General features: G+C 51.8%; 1 protein-coding gene across 1 annotated transcript in view; it reads left to right on the plus strand.

Annotated features, from left to right (window-relative positions):
• Window positions 1-8,645: 8,645 nt before the first annotated feature.
• Window positions 8,646-23,924, plus strand: part of LITAF (lipopolysaccharide induced TNF factor) — a 41,857-nt gene continuing 26,578 nt past the window's right edge. The window contains exon 1 of the mRNA XM_075564286.1: window positions 8,646-8,779. The gene's annotated coding sequence lies outside the window, so the exon portion shown is untranslated. The remainder of the gene's footprint in view (window positions 8,780-23,924) is intronic.

Genomic DNA, 23,924 nt, shown 5'->3' on the forward strand with positions numbered 1-23,924 from the left:
TGTGGTTAGCAGCATAATGCTTAACCCATTGCCACCAGGCATTCGACCTATATTCGGACCTTATGGCTACATGATACTCCCCACCATGTGTGTTGGCCCAATCAGCTGCTGAAGGCCACTAGGGCAGTTTCTACTATGGGGTGGTGTGGGCAGTACTATGGTGGACACTGGTGCACAAGTTTCTGCTTTTCAATTCTTGGGGTAGAAACCCAAGAATGGACTTGCTGGGTCACCTGGCAGTGGGTTGTTAGGCGCCCACATTGTGTCCAACAGGATGAGATACTGCTGGTACTGCTATGTCTCAGCACACTGTTGCGTAAATTCACTGCCAAACATAGATGAAACTGCACACAAACTAGATATCTGGTCCACCTAAAAATTAGACACTTCTGTGTATAAAAAGATTTCACTAAAAGCATAAAAGAAGAAACCACAGATCGAGGGGAAGACATTGGTGATGACATATCAGGCAAAAGAGTAATCGCTAAAATTTATTTTAAAACTTCAACAGAAAAAGACACATCATCCAACTTACAAATGGCCAGGAAACATGAGCGTCACTTCCGCAAAGATGACAATCAGATACATGAAGACATGTGTGTGGTCATTAGTCATCAGAGATGCGAACAGAACAGTGAGATCGCATCTCATCCCAGCATCAGGAGCAAAGTTTAGAAAACAGGAAATATCGAGTGCCGGTGAGGATGTGGAGAGACTGTAATCCTCATGCACTGCTGGTGGGACCGCAACATGGCGTGCCCTCTGTGGAAGACACGGCGCCACGTCAAAAAAGTTGTAAGAGAAATGCCAAATGACCCAGCAATCCCTGGACTTGGAAATGTTCTAGAGAAATAAGAGCTGCGACATAGTGTTCACTGTAATTCTGTGTGCAATAACAATAAATAAATAGATAGATAGATAAATAAAAATTTTTAATGGACTTTGTTCCAGTTTCAGTAATTCCTCTCGGCTAAATTGCCCTTGATCAAGTCCCACCAGGCATCCAATACCCTCCTTGCCATCAATTTTAGATCACTTGCTCCCTTGCTATCAAAAGATATAGCATCTGGGGTCTTCAAGGCTTGAAGATAAACAAGTGGTCATCTAGCTGAGAAGCAACAAAGTCCACATGGAAGAAACACACCAGCCTGTGGGATCATGAGGTGTCAATGGGATAAGGTATCAGGCATCTAAGACCTAGAACAAAATCATACCAATGTGAATTGAGGGGGGGCGTTTATAAGGAGTGGAGACCCAAAGTCCATCTGCAGACAATTGGACATCCCCTTACAGAAGGGTCACAAAGAAGAGATGACCCAGTCAGAGCACAGTATAGCACCAACGAAACATACAACTTTCCTCTAGTTCTTCTCCCACTGTCATGACCCAAATTCTACCTTACAAAATCCGGCTAAATCAGAGTAAGTACACGGGTACAGATCAGAGCTGGAAACACAGGGGATCCAGGACAGATAAACCCCTCAGGACTAATAATGAGAGTAGCGATACCAGGAGGGGAAGGGGAAGGTGGGGGAGAAAGGGAATATCAAGTACAATGATCCACATATAGCCCCCTCCTGTGGGGGGCGGTCAGATGCTTACAGACATCCTCCCTGAAGACAGGCAGCCACCAGGGAGTAGGCCACGCTCCTTGCTGTTAAGGAGAATGGACAGGCCTACAGTCATCTCATCTACTTGGTTCCTGTAGGTGGGGTTCACACCCTACTGAGAATGGCTCCTATGGAGGTCCAGCTGCCATCCTGACTCTAGGATCCGCCCATCTTGTCACATGTGTACCCCCAATCCCTCCTCTTCCTATTGCGGGTATGATTGTCCCCCTTTCATTGCTGCATAACCTATAGTGTAACCCCTTCCTGTGATGTATGTCCTTACCTGTAATTAGTGGGCTTGCACACCTCCCAAAGGTATATAGGCCCGGGTTAGCAATAGAGGCCTCGCCCCTCTCTCTCTCTCTCTCTCTCTTGGCTCCTCCCTTGACCTCTCCTCAGCTCCCTTTCCCCTTGTCCTCCTTCCCCTCCCCCTCTCTCCACGTGGACCACCAAGCGGGGCTGAGGCGAGCATTGCTACCACGAATTGTGTCTGACTGCATTATTTGACTCTCTCTTATCTCTCATGCTCTTGATGGCTTTAATATAATCTATATATATATATATATCAACCGTACAATTGTGCTTACTGAACCCCTGATTAGTGGTGGGGGGCTGGCACCCCCAATTCAAATCACACCCTCCCAGCAGGATGGACAAAAAAGTAAGTGAAGGGAGATAGCGGTCAGTGTAAGACATGAAAAAAAATAATTTATAAGTTATCAAGGGACCATGAGGAAGGGAGGGTGGGGGAAGGTGGGTTGAGCTGATACCAAGGGCTCAAGTAGAAAGAAAATGTTTTGAGAATGATGACGGCACAAATGTACAAGTGTGCTTGACACAATGGATGGATGGATTATGATAAGAGCTATAAGAACCCCCAATAAAATGATGTATAAATAAATAAATTTTAAAAACTGGGAACAAGCTAAATTCACATCAACGGAAGAGTGGTTCCACAGCCGTGGCACACACACACCATGGAGACGACACAGTGTTCGCGTACCAGGGATCTGTGACACCTGGGGACACGATGCCGATTGAAATAGGTCAATAACAAGAAGGAACTATTGTCTGGGACGCTGTTATCAATAGTCAAGAAAAGGTGTCCCCACAAAATGAAACATTCTTCCATGGTTTCAAGGGAGGGTAACTTAACTCACTTCCATTGTTTCAATGCTGACCTGTGGGTTTCCAAGACTGTAACTATTTAGGGAAGCAGAAAACCCAGTCTTTCTCCCAAGTTACTGCTGGTAGTTTCAAACTGCCAACCATGAGGACCGCAACCCAATGAGAAACACCGCCAGTGTTCCTTTGTTGCAGCCATCGTGTCTGTCCAAGGCTGCCTTCTATTTTGATGTAGTTCTGATTGTATTGGAGGGACCTACGCCACAGCCGTCCCTTCTGACATCCCGCCTGCCAGCAGTGCCTGAGGGGCCCCAGATGAGCTGTTCAGCACAAATGGTGTGTGTGTGTGTGTGTGTGTGTGTGTGTGTGTGTGTGTGTGTGTATTCTGAGACCGTTAGACAATGGGCAAGAGCAAAATGAGAGTGAGCAAGAAAGAAACCGCCTCATTCCCATTACCGAAGACCACTATTTATAGCCTGCTCCCTTCTGGACAAAGCCGAGGCCTTTTTCCGGGGGCGGGAAGGGGGAGATGCATTTTCACAGGAAAGGATTAGATTCTACATTCTTTCACACAACCTGTTTGTCTCCCCTGGTGGCTGACAAGCTCTGAAGTTTCCAAAGAGGCTCGAGGAGAAGGGTCCAGCTCCCGGTCTGCCCAGCTTTGGGGACAGATGTGTGCCTGCACCCCAGGCCCTCTCCCAGCTTAGACCAGAGCTGCAAAGCCTTTGAAAGTGGACATTTCAGTGGAGTTTTAGAAAGTAGGTTTGTCACAGTGTTCAGTCATCTTCCAGAATATTTGCACCTTCCCCCAGAGAAATCGCAGGCCCATTAGCAGTCACTCCTCCGTCTTCTTCTCCCTCCAGGACTGTGGTTGGAGGGGGTGCCAGTCCACCCCCACCCCCGACTAATCACGGGTTCAGTAAGCACGAGTGTATGCTTGAGATGTAGAAAGATTACATTAAAGTCACCGAGAACATGAGAGATAGAAGAGAGATTGGAATAATGGAATCAGATGCATTTCATGGTAGCATGCTCATCTCCTGGATGGCCATGATCTCACCAGTCAGGTCCGCGTACAGCGTGGGCCGATGCTAGCTGGGGCAGGGACCAGGCAGGATGCTCGAGTACCCGGCAGGAGGCTCAAGGACCCCGTTTATTGCTAACCAAGGGTTATATCTACTTAGGGGCCCATGATTACAGGTAACCACACGTCACAGGAAGGGGCTGTACAATGGGCATAGGCGTAACAGGAAGGGGATGAGCTAGGGCTGCACACATGATAGGAAGGGGAGGGACTAGAGGTGTACATGTGACAAGATGGGCGGACCCTAGATTCATGATGGCGGCCTAACCTTGGTCACCCTTGGGTGGGCTTGACCTCTCTGGGGTCTCCTACAAGGAAACAGACAACTACTACCCTTTTCAGAAGGGAGTGGGTCCTACTTGTTGTGGGATAACCAGTGGTGACTGCTTGCTCTAGATGGCTGACAGTTCTTATGGAGAATGACCCCTGACCTACTTCTGATGACCTCCAAGTGTGTAGTCATTCGCAAGCAGCTAAGTTTGGCATGTATTTGGGGGAGACAACTTGGGAGAAATCCTTCTATTTCCTACACAGGACTCCCTGTCTTTCTGTCTCCGTGGGCTTAGATGACCTTTTATGCCTGTCTGGTTTCAGAGTACATCATCCATAATCCGTCAGGACTGCCTTTTATGGCTGTACCACATGTTAGCCATGCCTGGGGGACATTTCGGTTCTTTCCACTCTTGACTATTGTGACGTTCATGTGTGATTTCTGTGTGTGTCTTCGCAGGTGTATTTGTGGGAGCAGAGCTGTTGGGTCATAGGTCACTGTTGGAGAAGCTGCTTGACTCTTTCCACAGCAGCTGCCCCCTTAGACGGTGCAACCCACAATGAACATGAAAGACAGAGTGGCCGCTTCACAGCTCTCCCCATAAATACTTGCAGTGTACCCCGCCGAGTGTTCCGGTCTGATGAGGAAACAAAGCCAGGCCCTGTTGCGCTCGCAGGTGGGCGGGGGTGGGGTGCGGGTGGGGCGGGGACCGTGAATGAAGACGAGGCGACATGCAGGAAAAGACCGAAGAAAGGCCAGCTTGACCTTTCCCTCTGCAGGAGCTGCAAAAGAACAAGAGGTGAGAAAATAAACGAGGAAGATTCCAAGACTGTGCTGAGGGTCTGCCCTGGGGGGTTTCCGTCTCACCAGCCCTGGCCCAGGGTAAGGACCAGGACACTTGGCCTCTTGCCTCGCCCCTGCCCCTGCCCCTGCCCCCTGAGCCAAGAATGGCTGAGGTGGGGCGTAGCCTGGCTTCCTCTACAGTGATAAGCCAACAGAGTCGCCCTCACAAATGACAGCTACCTGGCAACTCTCGGTGATGGGATGATTTTGATATTTCCCTCCTGCAGTGCAGGTGGCATTTTCCTCCGCCAGTCGGAGGCCTGGTGGGGGAGCGGCTAAGTGTTGAGCCGATGCGGTAAGGTTAGCAGTTCAAAACCAGGAGAAAGGTGAGACTTCCTACTCCTGTAAAGAGTTGCAGTCTCGGAACCCCACAGGGGCAGCTCTACCCTGTCCTAACGGGTCACTAAGGAGCTCTGGTGATGTCGTGAGCGAAGCATCTGGCTGCTAACTGCAAGGTCGATGGTTCGAATCCACTGGTGCTCCTACCATGATTTTCCTGTCTTGGAGACCTTAAGGGGCAGTTCTTCTCTGTCTTACAGAGCTACTATGAGTCAGCAGGGGATTTGGGTTTGGTCTATCCCTGCTTGCAGATGGATTGACAGGGTAGAAAGTGGAGAGAAGTTTAAGCTAAGGCAGAGGGGACAGACAACACACCAGTTTGCTGCCTGACTTGGGCAAGTCACTTTCCCCGTGTGCGTCTCAGCAGTGTTTACTGCCTTACACAACCAGGGGGCTCTCTGGGAGTCCAGTGGGGCTTGAAGGTTTCCTGCCCAAGGGGTGCTTTTCTGAGTGGCCACATTGGCAGGCCTCTGATGTACCTTAATGTCCTGTAATGACTTCCCAGAGGCCCAGAGGGAACAGGACTGCTGTCATTACCCTGGCAGGCAGATGGACTCTTATCAGACCCACAGGGGCAGAGCACTGAGTGGATGGTGAAACAAGAGTCACTGGTTTCCAGAACTTTCTGTAATGGAACCAGAGCATCTGTCTAGGGAAGAGGGAGGGGGAGGGACACAAAGTAGCAGGGCAGCCGATAAGTTTGCTGAACACTCATTTTGGGTGCCCTGGAGTCAAAGTCAACTCACAGGGACCCCATGTGAACCAGGGTAGAACTGCCCAGAGAATGTTCTCGGCGAGAATCTTTATGGATGGCCTGACTTTTTCTCCTGTGGGCGATCTTGACTGGTACGCAGCCTACCACTAAGATTCCTGTTTACCCTTTGTTTTGTTAGGTGCTTCTAGCGACCCTTGGCATGTACGACCAAACGAAACACTGCCAGGTCCTGCACCATCTTCCCCCTCATCGCTATGTTTGAGGCCACTGTGCCAGTCCATCTTACTGAGGATTTTCTTTTTCCTTCTGACCAAGCACGATGTCCTTCTCCAGGGCTTGGCCCCACCTAATGACATGTCCGAAGTGTGTGAGATGAAGTCTTACCATCTTGATTCTAAGGGGACATTCTGGCTTTTCTTTCAAGGCAGATGCGTTTGCCTTCCTGGCAGTCCATAAGATATTCCATACGTTTTGTCAACCCCGTACTTCTACATCATCGAGTCTTCTCAAGTCTTTCTTCGTCATCATCCAGTGTTCACATACATGCCATGGAAAATACCACAACTTGGGTCAGGCACGTCGCGTTAGGCAGGGTTGACTGGGGAAACAAATCCAGAGACATATGTGTGTAAGAGAGAGCTTTATATATTGTATATTAAGGAAACATCTCAGACCAGTCCAGATCAAGTCCACAAGTCCTATATTAGCCCATATGTCTGATACTTGTCTATAAATTCATCTTCAGCCTCACACAACACATGCAATGATGCTGAATGCAGGACGATCACAGGCCAGTGGGTGGAAAGTCTTGTGGATCCAGTGGTGACGGAAGTATCTCCAGGGCTCTGGCTACCATCAGTGTGGCTCCATGTGGCTTGCCAACAGGAAGGTGAAGCAAAGACAGAGTGCATCCTGCCTCCAGGGAGGAAGAGAGGAAGTTTCCAGAATCCTCATGAGAAGGCCATGTCCACAAGGATGCATCAGGCTGTGGCTTGATTGACAGGCTACCCTTTCATTCTTTTATCACGTTGACATGACATTGTGTAACTACCACATGCATCTTACTCCTCAAAGGACAAAACAAAACAACAAAACTCAACTCACTGCCATCGAGTCAATTCCGGCTTATAGCAACCCTATAATGGCAAGTTTGCTTCTTAAAAATCCTTGAAAGAATATACCAGAAAGGAGCCCTGGTGGCATGGTGGTTTAGTGCATTGGGCTGCTAACTACAAGGTCAGCAGTTCAAATCCACCTCCGAAGAAGGATGAGGCTTTTTACTCCCATCAGAATTCACAGCCTTGGAAACCCAAGGGGGATTTCACTCTGCCCTATAGGGTCGTTATGAGTTGGCAGTGGGGTTTTGCAGCCGATGTGCCCAAGGCAATACATCATTTGATTTCCTGACTGCTGCTCCCATGGGTCTAGACAATGGACCCAGGCAGAATGAAATCCTTGGCACCTCCCATAGCTTCCCCCTCTGGCCTGGTGCTGCGCACTGGTCCAGTGTGTGAGGACTGGGGTTTTCCTGACATGGAGGTGTGCCCACACTGAAAGGAGCCCTGTGGCATGCGCAGTGGCTAGGAGTTCGGCAGCTGACTGCAGGCAGAGGTGTGGAACACTGCCAGCTAGCTACTCTGAGCGCCAGAGAGGAGGGTTTGTACTCCCACAGAGTCATCTCAGAAACTCCAGGGGGTACTTAGGGGCCTTGCCCTACAGGTCAGTGTGAGTCTGCCCGGTCTGGATGGCAGGGCGTGGATCCATCATGAAGTGCTAGGTCCTCCTCACATTCCGCAAGCCAGGGTGCATCTATCATCTGCATCTGGCAGGATGCTCATGGGCCTTCCTCCAGTCTTGATGTCACCTTCTTCTTCACACAGCCCAGCTTTTCTGATTAAATATTCAGCACACGGAACGGCTAACTTTGGGGAAAGGATACAACCCTGACACATCCCTCCTTGTTCTGGTCACAGGTCTGCCTTCAGCCGTGTACAGGTGACTCATGAGCACAAAGAAGTGCTCCGGAATTCCCATATTCCCAGTGTTAGCCATAGTTCATGACCGCGCGCACAGTTGAATACCTTTGCCCAGTCAATACAATGAAGGCCACATCTTCCTCGCGTTTTGGGTCTTTTCCAGGCAAGACCCCCCCAGCGCGTCATCAGTGGCATCCACATCCCGCGGGGCTCCGCCAGGAGCTCACGGCACAGTGTGGTGTGGACCCTGTTCTTGGGAAGATTCCAGGGCCGTGCAGTCAGCAGTCCACAGCGCCACCGGGGCGCCTTTCCCAGAATTCAAGACAATCACGAGATGATGACCATCGTGCCCATTTCACAGACGGAAAACCGAGGCCCGAGAGGGTCTCGCGATGTCCGGAGGCAGCTGAGAATGGCCCACCTCCCCAGAGCAGAGCACTGGCGTAGGGCTCGGTCCGGGACTCGAGGTTGGTGGGCAAGGCAAGGGGATGCTGGGGAAGGGGGCTCCCCGGGGTGGGACCCATCAGGAGGGAGAGGCTAGGGCGGAGCCTGGGTGTGCAGGGCCCCCTCTGAAAGGAACGGGGCGAGTGGGGGGCTCCAGGTCTGCGCTGGGGCCTGGACTGTGACTTGGGGCGTTTCCAGTGGCGCGCGCCCAGGGCTAGAAGGGAGCCCGAACCCGCGGCGCCTGGAGCCCGCGGGAGCCGGAAACCCGTGCTGCGCCCCGCCCCGCCCCGCTGGCCGTGCCCCCGCCCCGGTCACCGCCTCCTGGGCGCCGCGCGGGCTGCGCAGACCTCCCGGCTGGACTCGCGGGCGGCGGTGAGTGCGGCCCCGCGGCCGGGCACCTGCCTGCGCTCGGAGGGGCCGGGACCCCGGGGTGGGGCGGCGGCGGGGCTCCCGGGGGCGGGGCGGGCGCGGGGTCGGGCAGGACCTTCGGCGGGCGGCCCGGGGAGGGCTCCCCGTCCGTCCGTCCGTCCGTCTGCCGGCACGGTCGGGCCGCGCGGCACGTTGGGCCAGGCTTGCGCCCCGGGAGGCCGCGCGTGGCGGTCCCTGCGCAGAGGGGACTCTTTAGGAGGTTCGCCGTTCGCGCTCGCGGCTGCGGATGTCACCACGGAGACTCCCGGGCCGCGCTCGGCGATCAAACGCACTGTCCTGGCTTCCGGACGCTGCCCGGCCTCCTCCCCGCGCCCGGGGTCCCGCGGAGCGGCCGGCCGCCCCGATGGCGGCGTCTGCGCACGTCCCAGGAGGGCTGGAGGAGGGGGCGCCACGGGTGAAAGTCGGGGCTTAGCGCTTCGTGGCCTAGGCCCCGTCCCCTCGGGGTGCTTCGAGAGCGCAGGGGTGGGTGAAGGCGGGACTGACGGGACCCGCAGAGGTACCGGCGTGGGGAGGCGGACAAAGCCTTCGGGGTCCCCGCCGGTTCCAGCGGCGTGCGCTCTGGTCGTGACCGCAGCCTGTGTTGGGTGCCCAGTCCGGTAGGGGACTTGCTGGGGGCGTTCCCGGGCCCAGACCAGCCGGGGACCCTTCCAGGTGGCTTGGTCGTTTGCACGCTTCCTGATCGTGGGTCTGATGTCATTAGCCATTAGACTGAACTTTGGCTGTTGGGAAGTCGAGTTTCTGGAAGCCGTGGGGCCGTCCCAGCCTGGCCCTCTTGGCCTCATGTTCCCGTCAGCCTTCCCAAAGGGATAAAGCCCTCCCCTTGGCCCGGGTGAGCTGGGGCTGGAGCCAGAGTTGCCGGGAAGCGGCGTCTGGCGTCCGGGCTCGTTTCTCTGGGGCGTCTCAGAGTTCTCCTGCGCGGCTGCCTCACCTGCCCACCTCCCCCCACCTTTGCAGAATGGTTATTGTAAAGTGGGACTAGCTGCGTGCAGAGCCAAACTGGTTTCTGGGAAATTGCCACAAGACTTCGCCGTATCATGGGTCGCATCAGGAGCCACAGGGCGTGTGGCTTGCGCTTGCCCTACCTGGTGTTGAAAAACCCCAGATGCTGCATTGGGCTTTCCTGTCCGCGAGCCTTTTCTCTGAGAAACATCGCGACGCTTCCGTTCCTTTACCCCTTTTCCATCTTCCCTTTTCCCAAGTACGTTAAGGCATCGGTTCTCAACCTGTGGGTCGTGAGCCCTTTGGGGGGGGGCCAACGACCCTGTCACAGGGGTCACCTGATTCATAACAGTAACAGAATTACAGTGATGAAGTAGCAACGAAAATAATGTTATGCTTGGGGGGTCACCACCACATGAGGAACCTCATTAAAGGGTCGCGGCATGATGAAGGTTGTGAACCACTGCTCTGAGGCATTGATAATAGATGCTTTTATTCGCATTCATGTTTCTGTGGATCAGGTCACTCAGTGATTATCTAAGACAGAGGATCTGTTTCTTAATTCTCTAAAATACTAGATTGACATAATTAACTGACTTAATGAATACATTTCCCTTTGTTCCTTCAGTTCCTTATATGGACCGCCTGTAGGGATCTTTTTTTTTTATCAGAGATAAGGATGCGGAAGAAATGACTCCGGGCCCCAAAGGGCATAGGGTATGGGTGGAAAGTGAGAATGCATGAATCAGACAGATTGGCGGCTCACTGGTGCGATTTTCATTCTGCAAAGGGCAGGAGTAGAAAGGAGGAAGCTGTGAGCTTAATCCTGCTCATGCAGAACCTGAGCACAACCCAAGAGGCAGTATTCAACAAGAAAAAAGGGTACGTGAGGTTTAAAATCAGGACGTGTGTGCGTTGGGTTGTATCCTTTCACTCTACGTGTTCAGTCTGTGTTTTGGGTAAATAGATCCGCGAAGCCGTGCGCTCCGAAGAAGAGTGCAGTATGGGGAGTGGAGGAAGAAGGCTCCTTAGCAACCTTCTAAGGCAGAGAATACAGCCTGGCTTGCCGAAAGCCAATTGGACTTGGAACCGTTTCCTGATCCGGGCTAGATTACACCTCAATGTAAAGAAAACAAAAATCCTCACAACTGGAGCAGTCAGCCAAACCTGGGTCAACTGGGAAAAAGAGTGAAGTTGTGTTCCCTTGACTGGGATCCACGGGCTTTGCGCGTGGCCGTCAGGAAATCTAACGATGTACTTACTGCACTGGGCCAATCGGCCTACCTGGGGCCTTTTGACAACATCTCCCGCACCCCAAGGATTGTGGGAATGTTGCAGGACAGGGCAGTGCCTCCTGCTGTCAGAACTGACGCACCAACACCCAACAACAGCATGAGTGTGGGGCAGGTTGGCCAGGGGCGGGGCTCTACCGGACAAATGAGGAAGAGCTGTAGAAGAACCAGAGCCGAACCCAGGGCTGAGGACAGCAAACGGGGACGCACTGAAGAAGAAAGACTCAGAAGCCATTTCCACCCTCGGCTAAACTTTTCTTTGCAAAGGCCTTTAACCTTCCCATTGTTGGGATGCATAGTTACGCTGCCAAAGAGGACTCTCCCCGGAGCTACGGAGCTACGGTGAGGGTGGATAAAAGGGAACTCACAGCCCACGAGGGGAAGCCCAAGACTTGGCATCATGGCTTGTACACTATTTGTGTTTGTGATGAAAGTAGCCCAGTGGGTGAGGCGATCTATCTGCCTTGTTAGGTGAACAGACTCTGAGTTTCTTTGCACGTGCTTTTGATGCCTCCAATGCCCACGCGGGCACCCCTGGCCTGAACTGGATGGGGTACTCGGAATGGTTGTTTTGTAATGGCTGGTGGCACGTCCTTGGATCCTCACAGTTTCACCTTCTGCTTGGACCCTGGGCTGGCACTGCTTTGTGATGAAGATGCCCTCTGGCTGTAGGTTGTTTCTGTAGAGTGGTGTCGGTGCCATTGTGTGAGGGCAGCGGTGGTTCCTGCCCAGGGCACCCCATGCACTGCTGGCTCGGTTTCAGCAGAGCTTCCAGAAGACTAGGAAGAAAGGTCTGGCTGATCTTTTGAAAATCAGCCACTGGAAACCTGGGTCACGACAGTCCAGTCCCGTTGGGCGTGGGGCTGCCATGACTCAACAACAGTTAACGATGAAGTCATGGGCAGGAGGAAGGATCGGTGTCACCTGTTCCCCTCTTAGCAGGTAGGGTGTTAGTTTTCCGCACCCCCAACCTGGGGCCCTTTCTCATTTATCATCTCAGAGAAAGTAATGAAGGTGAAGTCCGGCTACTTAGCTCGGGGACTCTTAAAACCCAAATGGTTCCTCTAAGATGAAGAGTAACTTGAAGAATTCAGCTCTGACTTGTCTTGATCTTGAAGCCAGAAAGATTATTCCCAGAGGATGTAGTGCTGTTGTAAAAAAAATAACACACACAAAATCCAACCAATGTTCCAACAAACGGGGACAATTAGAGCAGCGGTTCTCAACCTGAGAGCTGTGGGGGCCAAACGACCCTTTCACAGGGGTCGTCTGATTCATAACAGTAGCAAAGTGACAGTGATGAAGTAGCAACGTCGATAATGTTATGGTTACGGGGTCACCACCACATGAGGAACTGTGTGAAATGGTTGCGGCGGCATGAGGAAGGTTGCGAACCCCTGATTCCGAGGGAAGTCCGTCTGGCACAGGCAGTTTCGGCCTGTTGTCACACGCTTGTTTTCACAAAGCTGCAACCAGGCACCTCCCATTCTGTGCCGCGCGTCCTCCTGTCCGTGTGGCCGTAAGGACATCGCAAGCGGCTGCCCTCCATGTGGCTTAACCGGAACCCAGAGGGAGGCTGCCCACTGAGGAAGCGTTTTCCATTCCACCGATCACTGCCACGTGTAGCTCTTCCCAGCACAGCACCCTCAAGGAACACACTGAACTCAGAAGGTGAAATTTGACGACATTGCTCTCAGATTTTCCCCCCCGCTGGGTTCTGCTGTTTCTGAATTTGTGTGAGGCCCAAACAGTCGAAGAACAACTTCTCACTTCCCTTCCCCCAGAGAGCTGAGGGCCCAGGTTCTGCTTTTGTCTAAGCCCCCCCCCCCCTCACTCCTAAAAGGGTTATAGGCATACCATTCACCTTGGGCATTTTCTGGGCCCCCAAAACTGGATAAGTTCCATTACGACAAAAAGACTGTTGTGAAATCGCTGATTTAAGGGTTACCAGCCAATGGTCCTTAGTTTTAACAAATTTAAACCAAATTTGATTGAGTAAACGTACACTGGGGGGGGGGGCCCTGAGGGTTTATTGTAATCACATTGGACCATACACAAATACTTATAAAGAGCGGGTTTTGCTCCAGAGGCCCCCTAAAGTTCAAGCCTTTCGGCTCCTTTCAGCTGGTCCCCTACTTTGTTTACAGCTTGGCTGTTTCCCTCAACCTAATAACTACAGAGCCCAGATGGTGTAGTCATTACTCTGTGGGCTGCAAACTACAGGGTCAGCAGTTCCAAACCATCAGCTGCTCTTTGGGAGGAAGATGGCTTTTCCACTCCGGTAAAGAGTGACAGTCTCGGGAACTCGGGCACAGTTCTGCATGGTCCTCTAGGGTGTTCCGAATCAGAATAGACTCATGGCAGTGAGTTTGGTTTTGTTTCTTTTTACCTAAAGAATTCCCTTTTTTTCTGGGGTCATTTCTATTTGTACTCAGACACTGCTGTGTAATTCTTGGATGGTGGCAAAGTGGGACTGAGTCCCTTTTCTGGAAGAATTGATCTTAGAGGATTAAGTGGGTAGTTTAAAAAACAGCTGCTTTGTCTGTTCCCCAGAGGGCATGACTTTCGATAGTTGGTCTGATGCGCAAATCTAGAAAGCAGTTCTGGGCACTGCAGTGGAGCTGGGGTGTGTGTATTTTCAGAAGCATCTACTGCCCACGTGTGATTAAAATAACTTTGGGGGAGTTTTGAAACCTACAGCCTAAGGGAAGTTTAAGTACACATTCACCTGGGAGGGGCTTAGAAGTTTCCTTCAGGCTGGTTTTCCCTGAAATTCTGGGGGATTCACCTTCTCGAAAAGAAACATTAGCAAAACCCTGATCTTTTCCTATCCCCCTGCTCCCCCCACACGCACCTTACCACACCAACCCACTCAATCTTTGCCCTTAGCAAAAATACCTAAACCAAACTCACTGTGATCGAGTCCACACTGACTCATCTTGACCCTAGAGGACAGAGGAGAACTGCTCCCATGAGTCGCCAAGACCGTTTATGGGAGTAGAAAGCCTGGTCTTCCATGGTGCTGCTGGTGGGTTCAAACTGCCAACCTTAAGGACTGAAACCCAGTGCACAATCACTACGTACACTCTTTAAAATTAAAAACACTTAAACATCGTTGGAGTGGTTTTAGATTGGCAGAAGAGTTATAAAGTTACCGGTGACCCGTACATGTTTCTGTACCCAGTTTCCTTACCCATCTTTCACCACAGGCTGGCAGGGGTGCTGACAGGGTACCTGCTAGCGCAGCAGCAGATGCTGGCCTTTGCTCTGAGCTCCACCCCTTTGAGCTTCCTGTTGAATTCACCAAACTGCCCGCTTTCTGCCTCGGGCGCCAGTCCAGGAGACTGGGCTACGTTTCGTTGTCATGCCACCTCTGGTCTCCACCGGTCTCTCCATCTTACCTGCTTTCTGTCACAGTTGAGGGGAGTCTTGAGTCTTGCAGGCTGTCCCGCAGCTTGGCTTTGGCTGATGTTTCTTGTGGCGATGATGGTGGTGACCGGTGAGTTGGCTCCCACCCCGGTAACCTTTTGCATAAAGAACAAAGCATCCGGGGTCCTGCATCATCTTCACCATCATCGTGGGCCAGAGCGCCTCCCAACATAGGGCTCACTTTCTAGCACTAAACCGGATGGTACTCAGTGTGGTCCGGAGAGTCTCATTGCCTCACTTTCAGAAGTAGATCTCCAGGCCTTTCTTCCCAGTCTTTTTAGTGTTTAGATGCACCAATGAAACCTACGTGGTCCAGGGGACCCTGCTGGTGTTTGAAATCCTGAGATCGCAAGGTTAGCACTTTGAAACCACCAGCACCTATTTGGAAGGAAGGCGAGAAAGATGAGGCTTTCTGTTCCCATGACAGTGACCATCTCAGAAACTCAGGTGTAGTTCCACCCTGTCCTGTAGGGTAGCTATGAGCCAGCATCAACTCGATGACAGTGACTTTGTTTCGCTTAGTTTCCAGCATCATAGGAACATGTGCACAACCACAGCAGGGCATGCTGACAGATGGTTGGGGTGGGGGGTTATGCTGTCCTCATGGTGTCACTGGTGATGGTGATGCCAACCCCAGAGCCAGAGACCTTGGCACACACGCATCCCACTAATTGTATCAAAGTGCGTATTCACTCGCTGCCTTCGAGTTAAGACTGACTCATAGACACCCTATAAGACAGGGTAGGACTCCCCCTGTTGGTTTCCAAGAGTGTCGCTCTTTACTGGAATAGAAAGCCTCATCGTTCTCCTGAGCATCGGCTGGTGGTTTCGAACTGCTGACCTTGAGGATTGCAGCCCAAGATGTAGCCTTTATGCCAGCAGTGTTACTTTTAAAAATCAAATATTTATAAAATTTAATTTAATTGAAAATGCCCCCCACTACTGAGAACACATGGATTCAACAACAGATTCAAAGCAGAAAGTAATTCGCTCTTACAAAGCTTAAATAGCACAAGGTAGCTTCAAACATAGTGGAAACATGGAGTTCACAGATAAGGAGGAGGTTTTCCTGAGGACTTGTTGAAGCCCAGCATGGCCTGCTGGACGTGGCGCACAAAACCTCAGCTCCCCTAGGTGCCATGCCTTTCTTCTGCGACCCCTTCCTTACCCGGCAGTTGAGAGTTGGGTAAGCTTATCTCCATGTCTGACTCACAGCAAGACTGCTTTTCCCCCACAACACAATCGAGTGTTTTACAGTCACCCCAGAGTGTAAAAGCCAGCGAAGGGATAAACGGTATACGGCCTGTCCGCCCAGTGGGATATGACTTGGCCACCCAGAGACAGACGTATGGTCCTGATACAAGAGGCTGCTTGGATGAACTGCCTTAATGTGATGTTGAACAAACTCAGCCGGTCACAATCTCTAAGCAGAATGAGTCTGCTCCCATTCACGGCGAGCCCCAGCGTGTCTGAATAGAACTGTCCCCCTCAGAGGCTTCAGTGACTGACCGTCTGGGAGGAGATCACCAGGCCTTTCTGCTGAGGTGCCTCTGGGTGGATGATGGAAACCTTCAAACTGTGTTAGCAGCCAAGTGCATTTTCCGCTGGCACTGCCCAGGGGCTTCGTGACATCTCTGGGACTGAGGGGTCCCAGAGTTGGCATTTTATTATTGGTGGCCAGGGACTGGGGGAAAGGGAGAGCTGTTGGTGAGTGGGGCACTGAGCTTCTACTTGGGGGGGACGAAAAACTTTGGAAATGGACCATGTTAATGGCCGCCAACTCAGTGAATTCTACACTTGAACATTGTTAACATGGTGAACTTTCTGTGACATATTTTGCAACAGTAAGAAAAGAGTTCTTTAAAAACAAAACAACTCTTCCCATTATTTTAACTTGCGAAGATGTGACAGTTCGCTGCAGTCTCTGGATAACATGTAGCTGTCATCAGGGCTGAACTCCAGCTTATTCATCTATCCATTGGAAGGACCCCTTTTGGAGCGTTCTTACAAAATTGCCAAATCCTTGTTAGCTCAGAGCAGTGGAGGCAGGGCCTGGGGTGACCTCTCGCCCAGGGTGGATGGACTCTTGGCTGCCTGGGGAAGGGCTGAGAGCCATAAAACACGGCTCATGTTGTTTAGACTGGGAGTTGGGTGGCTTCGGCTGCGGGTGGTTCCTCTTGGTATTCTAGGGGCTGAGGCTTATTTTTAGAATCTCATTCTTGGCAGGAGTTGGACGATTTGGGGGGAGGGTTTCAAGTTTTTCTTGTGTTGTTGGTGATGGAAACAGAACCCATGGGTAGGGTCTTCGGGGGGTCCAGCCTGTGGCCCCTCGGCCTAGGCAGGTGCTTCTATGCTTCCCTGTATGAGCTCTCGCTTACCAGGAGCCCCTCCCCAAAGCACACAATGTGCTTGTTCCTGGGTGTCTGTCCACACCACCCCCGCCCTCACTCTGGCCACCCCATCCTGCACAGCCTTAGAATATCTGCTCAGTTCCCGCTTTGCGTCGACTCCCAACTGGCTCCCTGCTGTAAGGCCAGCAACAATCGAAGGCCAAACTCACGGGGTAGACGCCAGCTCATAGCACCCCACAGACCAGGGTAGCACTGCCCGAGTCTCCGAGACGGTGAGTCTTTCTGGGAGTTTCTTGCTAGGATCGGTTGGTGGTTTCAAACTGCGGACCTCACGGTTAGCAGCCCAACTGCGACCCACTACGTTGTCAGCAGGGCTCCTGGCAAGGCCAGTGAAGCAAGGTTCTATCCCTCCACGTCTTCACAGTCTTGCCACCCCCTCCACACACACCCCTGGCCCCATCCACCCTCGGACCTGCTGACGAACGAGGGGCCATCGTGCAAAAAGTTCCCACTTCTCAGAAGGTCCTGGTGACAGCGAGGGTGTTGGGGACAAGAGAGTGCAAGGGGCGGAGTGGTGCTCTCCTCCCACAAAAGCACCAGTTGTCAGCGCGTTCATTCCAACTGCGGCGGTCCGAGGGGGGCAGTGCCTCGCCGGGTTTCCGCTGTGTTCTTTGACCAGGCCTTACTGGGTTTTCAGTGAAAGCTTACCCAGCAAGTTCGGTTCCCGACTTGACAATTTTATACACATTGTGCAGTGACACTAGTTACATCTCCAGCCAAGCCAGCGTGCTCGTCACCCCGGCTCTGGGAGCTCTGTTTGTGTGCGCTGCTGCTGCTGGGCACATACGCACTCAGTCGGCTAGTAAGGTAGCACTTTTCAAGTGGTGCCACCATTCTCTCCCCGCTTCTCTGCTCCTGCTTCTCCCATCAGCACAAGCTCACTGTCCCTTACGGTTCCCATCCACTTTAGCTCGTGGTCACTTTGATCCCAGATAAGCCAAACTCGCAGCGAGGGTTATTAAAAGAGCATAATGTTCAAGGAAGGTTTTTTTTTCTTCTTAGACAAACTGTGGCTTCCTTTTAAGACACCTTCAGGGAATAGTTTGGGCTTAAGGTTGAAAGATGATGTCAGGGTTATAACTTCAGGGGTTCCTCCAGCCTCAGTGGTCCTAGAACGCCTGGAGTCCACGAGAACCCAAGATTCTGTTTCACCCAAGATTCTGTTTCACATCTCCCCCTTTTGATCAGGATTCTTCTACGAACCCTGTGATCAAAAACAGTGGTAATGCCAGGCACCGTCCAGTTCCTTTGGTCTCCATCCGCCGGAGTTTCTGCAGCTGGTTTTTTGGAAGTAGACTATCAGACCTTACTTTCGAGGCACCGCTGGGTAAACCTCTGATGCCCAACCTTTGGGTTTATAGCCACGCATGTGTGCCACCCAAGGCCTCAAGATGGGAAGTTTCAATCCACAGACACTCCTGGAGGAGACATGAGACAAGGTTCGTGGGACAAAGGGCTGTGATGACATCACTTTTACCCGGAGGTGGTGAGGACACAAGGGAGGGCAAAGTAGGTTGGCAAGGAGCCTACGAGGTGGGCTGTTTACAAGGTCAGCAGTTTGAAACTGTTAGATTCGGGGAAGGGAACGCGAGCTCACCTTGGGCGCATGGAATAATCACGACCAGTTGAGATGCAAAAGCGGCAAAAGGAGTTTATTCGCTAGCCCGAGCTAGGGCTTCCTCCCTCCACTGCCCCCCAGCGGGGACCCAGCGTCCAAAGGGGAATCGGCCCCAAGTTCTTTGTTCGCTGGGCTTTGGCAGTCCAGTGTTGTTTTTCGAATTCATTAGAGAAAACTTTTGGCGCCAACGTTGTCTAGCGGTAGTTGGTGAGTAGTTTCGCGCGTGCCTCCTCGATGGGTCAATCGGTGGTGGGTCGTTGCTTGAATTTCACTGGTTAGGTTATGCTCAGGTGCTGCATCCCGTTGGTCAGTTGGAACAGGCAATAATTTATCTGACAGAGTTGCCTTAGTAACCAGGAACCTGAAACTGGAACTTTGGCCTACCCCCGACTTTTAGTTTTACACAGCCTGTCATGGCGCAAGGTCAGGCAAATACAAACAAAAATACAATCTAACACAACTACCAGCCACTCTGGGAGAGAAAGATGGAGCTTTCTACTCCCGTAAGGAGTTGCGGTCTCAGAAACTGTAACTGAGTTAGCGTCAGAAATTACCTTGTCCTGTGGGATTGCTATGAGTTGGCATTGACTTGAAAGGTAGTGAGTTTTTCTATTTAGGGAAAAAAAACAAAACAATTTTTTTCACATAGTAATATTGCTATGCTGTGTGCAAAGGTTCAATCACGAGCATTGCCCCTCCCGTTATACCTTTGTAGCCCACCTACTCTTGCTGGCCCCTATCAATTAGCATGTTTTGTGTATCCTTTTAAAAAACATTTTATGCATATAACCTAGACCCACATGGGACCCCTCCCTCCATTATACACAGAGTGGCCTGTCAGAAACACTGTGCTTACTTTTGTCATGCAGTGACACTTCTTTGGAGAGAAATGCATTCCACACAAGAAATGCTTCCTTGTTCTGGCTTGCACAGTGTTCCATTGTATAGATGTTCTTGCTTTAGTTTGCATCAAACCAAACTCACAGCCATGGGATTGAGGCTGACCCAGAGTGACCCTACAGGTCAGGGTCGAACTGGCCCTGTGCATTTCTGAGATGGTAACTCAGCAACTTGTTCACCACTGAGCTTCAGCACAGAGAGGTGCTGGGCCCTTGCTGGGGAGGCAGTCTGCTGCTGGTGGACAGTTAGGTTGTTTCTGATGCTCTGTTCGTCCTAGCAACGTTGCAGTGAATTCTCGTTTCTCACTCTCCCTAGGCAGCGGGGTATCTATTATATGGTACATTTCCTAGAGATGAACTGACTGCGTCGTTCGTGGGCCTCAGGTGTATCCTGCGCATCCATTGTGTGGACCCCGCTTTACCCTCACCATGCCTGGGTCCAAAGCCTACTTGCCCACACCTCAGCCTGCCCTTTGGTGTATTATCAAAGATCATGGGTAGGGAGCCCTGGTGGCATAGTGGACTGCTAACCTCAAGGTCAGCAGTTCAAAATCACCAGCCTCTCCTCGGGGGACAGAGGAGGCTTTCTATTACCAAAAAGAATCCATCTCAGAAAAAAACTCACCGGGCCAGTTCTCCTGCCCTATAGGGTCGCTATGAATCAGAATCGACTCAATGGCAGTCAGAGGAAGATAATGGGTAAAAAATTATATTATATATACTTTTAATGATCCTTTTATTTTACAATAGTTTTAGATTTACCAAAAAGACAAAGTTGTAAAGATGGTACAGAGAGGTTCCCTCCCCCCTTCCCTCGTCAGTGTCGGTCATCCTCAAGGCCAGTGGTCCTCAACCTTCCTCATGCCCTCCTCATGTGGTGGTGACCCCAACCATAAACTTATTTTCGTTGCTACTTCATCACTGTCATTTTGCTACTGTGATGAATTGGGCGACCCCTGTGGAAGGGGTGTTTGACCCCCCCCCAAAGGGGTCATGACCCACAGGTTGAGAACCGCTGCTCTAGGCTGTCAGCTGACCCCAAGGGCTGGGGACCAAAAGCTCCTGAGTCCTAGCCATGAGAAGCTACTCAAGAGACACAGGGAAACCATCAGGAACATGGCCTTACACTGCTAGGGACTACTTGTCACACCTGGGAGCTGGCCTGGGGACTCCTCTGTGGCCCCACTGTGCACTTTATCTGGATCTTCCAGTGCCTCCCCTTCCCGCACTGTGCCTCCCAAGTCTCCTCTGGGCGGTCATTCCTCACTGTGCCGTGGCCTTGGTATCTTTGAGGCAGATTGGCTGGTCCCCTGCAGCCTGGGCAGCTCTGGTCTTCTCTGTGACTCACCTAGGAACATGGCTTTGGGGAGGAAGGCTACCTACCACTCGTGTAGTCATCTCCACTCCGTGGCTGACCATTGAGAAGCCACGTGTGATCGACACCCCCACATAGTTCTCCCTGAACCTCCCTGATTCTGACTCAGGGGAGGGATGTGGTCAGCTGGAGGGGCTTGAGATATGGATGATTGGGGATGGGGGTGGGCAAGCGGAACCACAGCAGCTGGATACAGACCCAGGGGCCTCTGCTTGAAAGGGTTGATGTGGGGGGGGGGGGCGACGCAGAGAGTCCTGCATCGCCCAAGTGGTGGCCCCAGCCTCAGCAGAGAAGCCCTGAAACCAGGAAGTGATCTGGGAGCGGTCAGCTGAATGTGGAAGGAGGCTGTTGTTGTGGGCGGGGTGGGGGTTGAAAAGCAACTAGGAAACGAACCAGGTAAGTTTTTCACGAGAGACTGAGGGGTTGAAGGTCCAGGCCGAGGAAATGCGCACTTTGTCAAGAAAGTTTGGTCCCTTTTATAGGCCTCCCGAGAGGGGCCTCTGAGAGTGCAATTGGCAGTTGGAGCAGAACCCCCTGGGAGGCTGCAGAGGCTGCTGGGATGGCCACACCCACAGGCTTGGAGTTAACTTTGAGCTGGAGACCTGATCCTTGTGAGCTGAGGGCAGGTGGGCAAAGATGCCTGGGAGTTGGTGGGAGGTTGAGGGGGGGTCTGAGGGGGAAGAAGGACCGAGCTCCAGGCTGCCTGAGGAAGGAGGGAGGAGAAGCCCCCTTTAGCATCCCCAGGGCCCCTGGGGATCTAGGTGTTAGGAGGGGAAGGAAAGCTGACCCAGAGCGTGGGTTTCCATAAGAGGCTTTTTCAGAATTAACGCCCTGCCCAGGTGTTCAGGATGGAATGAGAGTCAAGGGAGCAGGGTGAGGGGAGGTCAGAAGACAGAGTAAAGAGAAAGGGAGAGCTAGAGGGAGGAGGAGACAGAGGGATGGACATGGGGCCACAGGAGAAGGTGAAGCAGGTCAGGGAGGGAACAAAGGAATCCCGAGTTAATGAACTTTGGGGACAGAAATAAATTCTATCTAAAAGGAGCCCACCCCCGCCCTGTACCCATTGGCCGTGGCGCCAGCAGAATGGTGAAGAGAGGAAGGTTTCTGTGAGCTCCTTTGAGAAGGTGAAGCGCTAGGTGGGACAGAGAAGGGGTTAGAGGTGCTGGCTGTGGCTGAGAACCGTGGAGTTACTGCTGGGCCTTTTCCTCGGGCACCCGCTGGGTTAGGTTGGCATTGCTTCTGCAGTAAGTGACCCCCATGCAGTGGCCTAAAACCACATGTCTTTCCAGTCTGACCAGTCTAGACTCTGACTTAAATCTCTCCGGGATATCCAGCCAACTGAGCCTTTTCCTCGAGTCTTGGAAGAAGTACACCTGAGCACTCCTTAGAGGCAAGGATGGCAAGACTTTGTCCCACAGACTTTGGGCATGTGTCAGGAGAGACCAGTGCCCGGAGAAGGACCTGGTGTTGGGTAAAAATAGAGGGGCAGTGACAAAGAGGAAGGCCCCGAGGAGCTGGATGGACACAGTGGCTGCACCAGTGGGCTCAAGCACAGGGGCCCTAGTGAGATGGTGGACCGGACCGTAGGCTGCGTACTTGTACAGGAGAGTGCGACGGATAAGAACAGCCAATGACAGGCTGCTCCTGGACTTGTGGCCCTCGTCCACCTTCAACACCACTTCTCCTCCTTCCCTGACCTGAGTGATGACATTGGGCCCACCCTGATAGCCCAGGACAACCTCCCAGCCATCAGACTGATCCCAACCCCTAGTGACCCTGCAGGGCATCGCAGAACCATTCCTTAGGGTTTCCAAGGCCGTAAATCTGTAAGCAGCTGGTGGATCTTAACTGTTGACCTTGTGGTTTAATAACCACTGCTTAACCCACTGCAGCACCAGGACCCCTGTCCCTTCTCCAAACCCTTCTTTTCGGGATAACTGCCAAGCACTTCCATCCCGTGTGCGAAGACCAAATTTTATTTTCCTCCCCGATTTCACAGCGGAAAGATTCATTCATCTCAGCTTCTCTCTGCACACCGGACACTCATGCCTCTGACCACCCTGAGGCGGTCAGGACCCCCAAGGTCAAGGTGGGGCTTCCACTTGCTTCATTCCAGTTCAGACCCCTCACGGAGGATTTCTACCCCAGCTATCCTGAATGAGAATTTACATTTTAGCAGGATTTTTAAAAACTGTTTTTATTGGCATATAATTCACATAAAACTCCATAACTCAGTCATATCAAGAAGAGTTGTTCAATCATCACCCCAATTTTCGAACATTTTCTTCTGTCTTGTACACATTTATGAGCGCCCCATTTCTCCCCAATCTCCCTTGGCTGCCATAGTCCTAAGGAACCGTTCATCCAGTGATTGTCTCTATAGATTTACCTATACTGGATATACAGAGGAAAAAAATTATTTTTAAACTAACACAAATAAAACAGAAAAACCTCAATTCAAAAGAAAGCAGAAAAATGAAAAAGCAGGACAGATTTAAATTGGGTCCAAAGGGAGATCAAATGATAAGGTATTACATTTTAACTGCATCTGTAAATAATCCATTTCTGCATGATAGCTAGGCTAGACACATCCCTGGTCTACCGTCAGAGCCTTAAAATCCATGTTAAGAGATTCTTGTGGACAAATAAAGAGCTTGTTGAGGTATAGATTCTGATTTAGTATATCTGAAGGGGAAAGGTGAATTCCAGGCAGAGGGTCCAAGCCTCCAGGCTGTTAAGACCTCAGCTTAAGACCTCAGAAGCTTGGAAGTGCCCTCCCCCACACACACACACATTATCACCTCTGACCTTTAGGCTGCAAATTCTGGGGTGCTCCCAGCCCCCTCACCTCTGGCCCCCTGATTCCCAGGACTCCCTGGGGTTTGAAAAGGACTTGCAGATTTGGGGATTGGAGCCACAGTTTTGTTGCAGCAGAAAGGATGCAGGGACGCACAGGGAGGTGTGGGGAGGCTTTCCAGTTCGGCTCCTTCCAGTCCCCGAAGGAGACAGACAGGGACGCCTATGACCTCAACTCCTTCCTTAGAGCTTCTGGTCCAGAGTCCAGAGCATGCCTGCCCGCACGGGGCCCCTGCCGGTGATTCAGGACCCCTCCCTCCCTGGGCGGA

The sequence above is a fragment of the Tenrec ecaudatus genome, chromosome 12, assembly GCF_050624435.1.
Source record: "Tenrec ecaudatus isolate mTenEca1 chromosome 12, mTenEca1.hap1, whole genome shotgun sequence".
In the NCBI taxonomy this organism is placed as follows: Eukaryota; Metazoa; Chordata; class Mammalia; order Afrosoricida; family Tenrecidae; genus Tenrec; species Tenrec ecaudatus.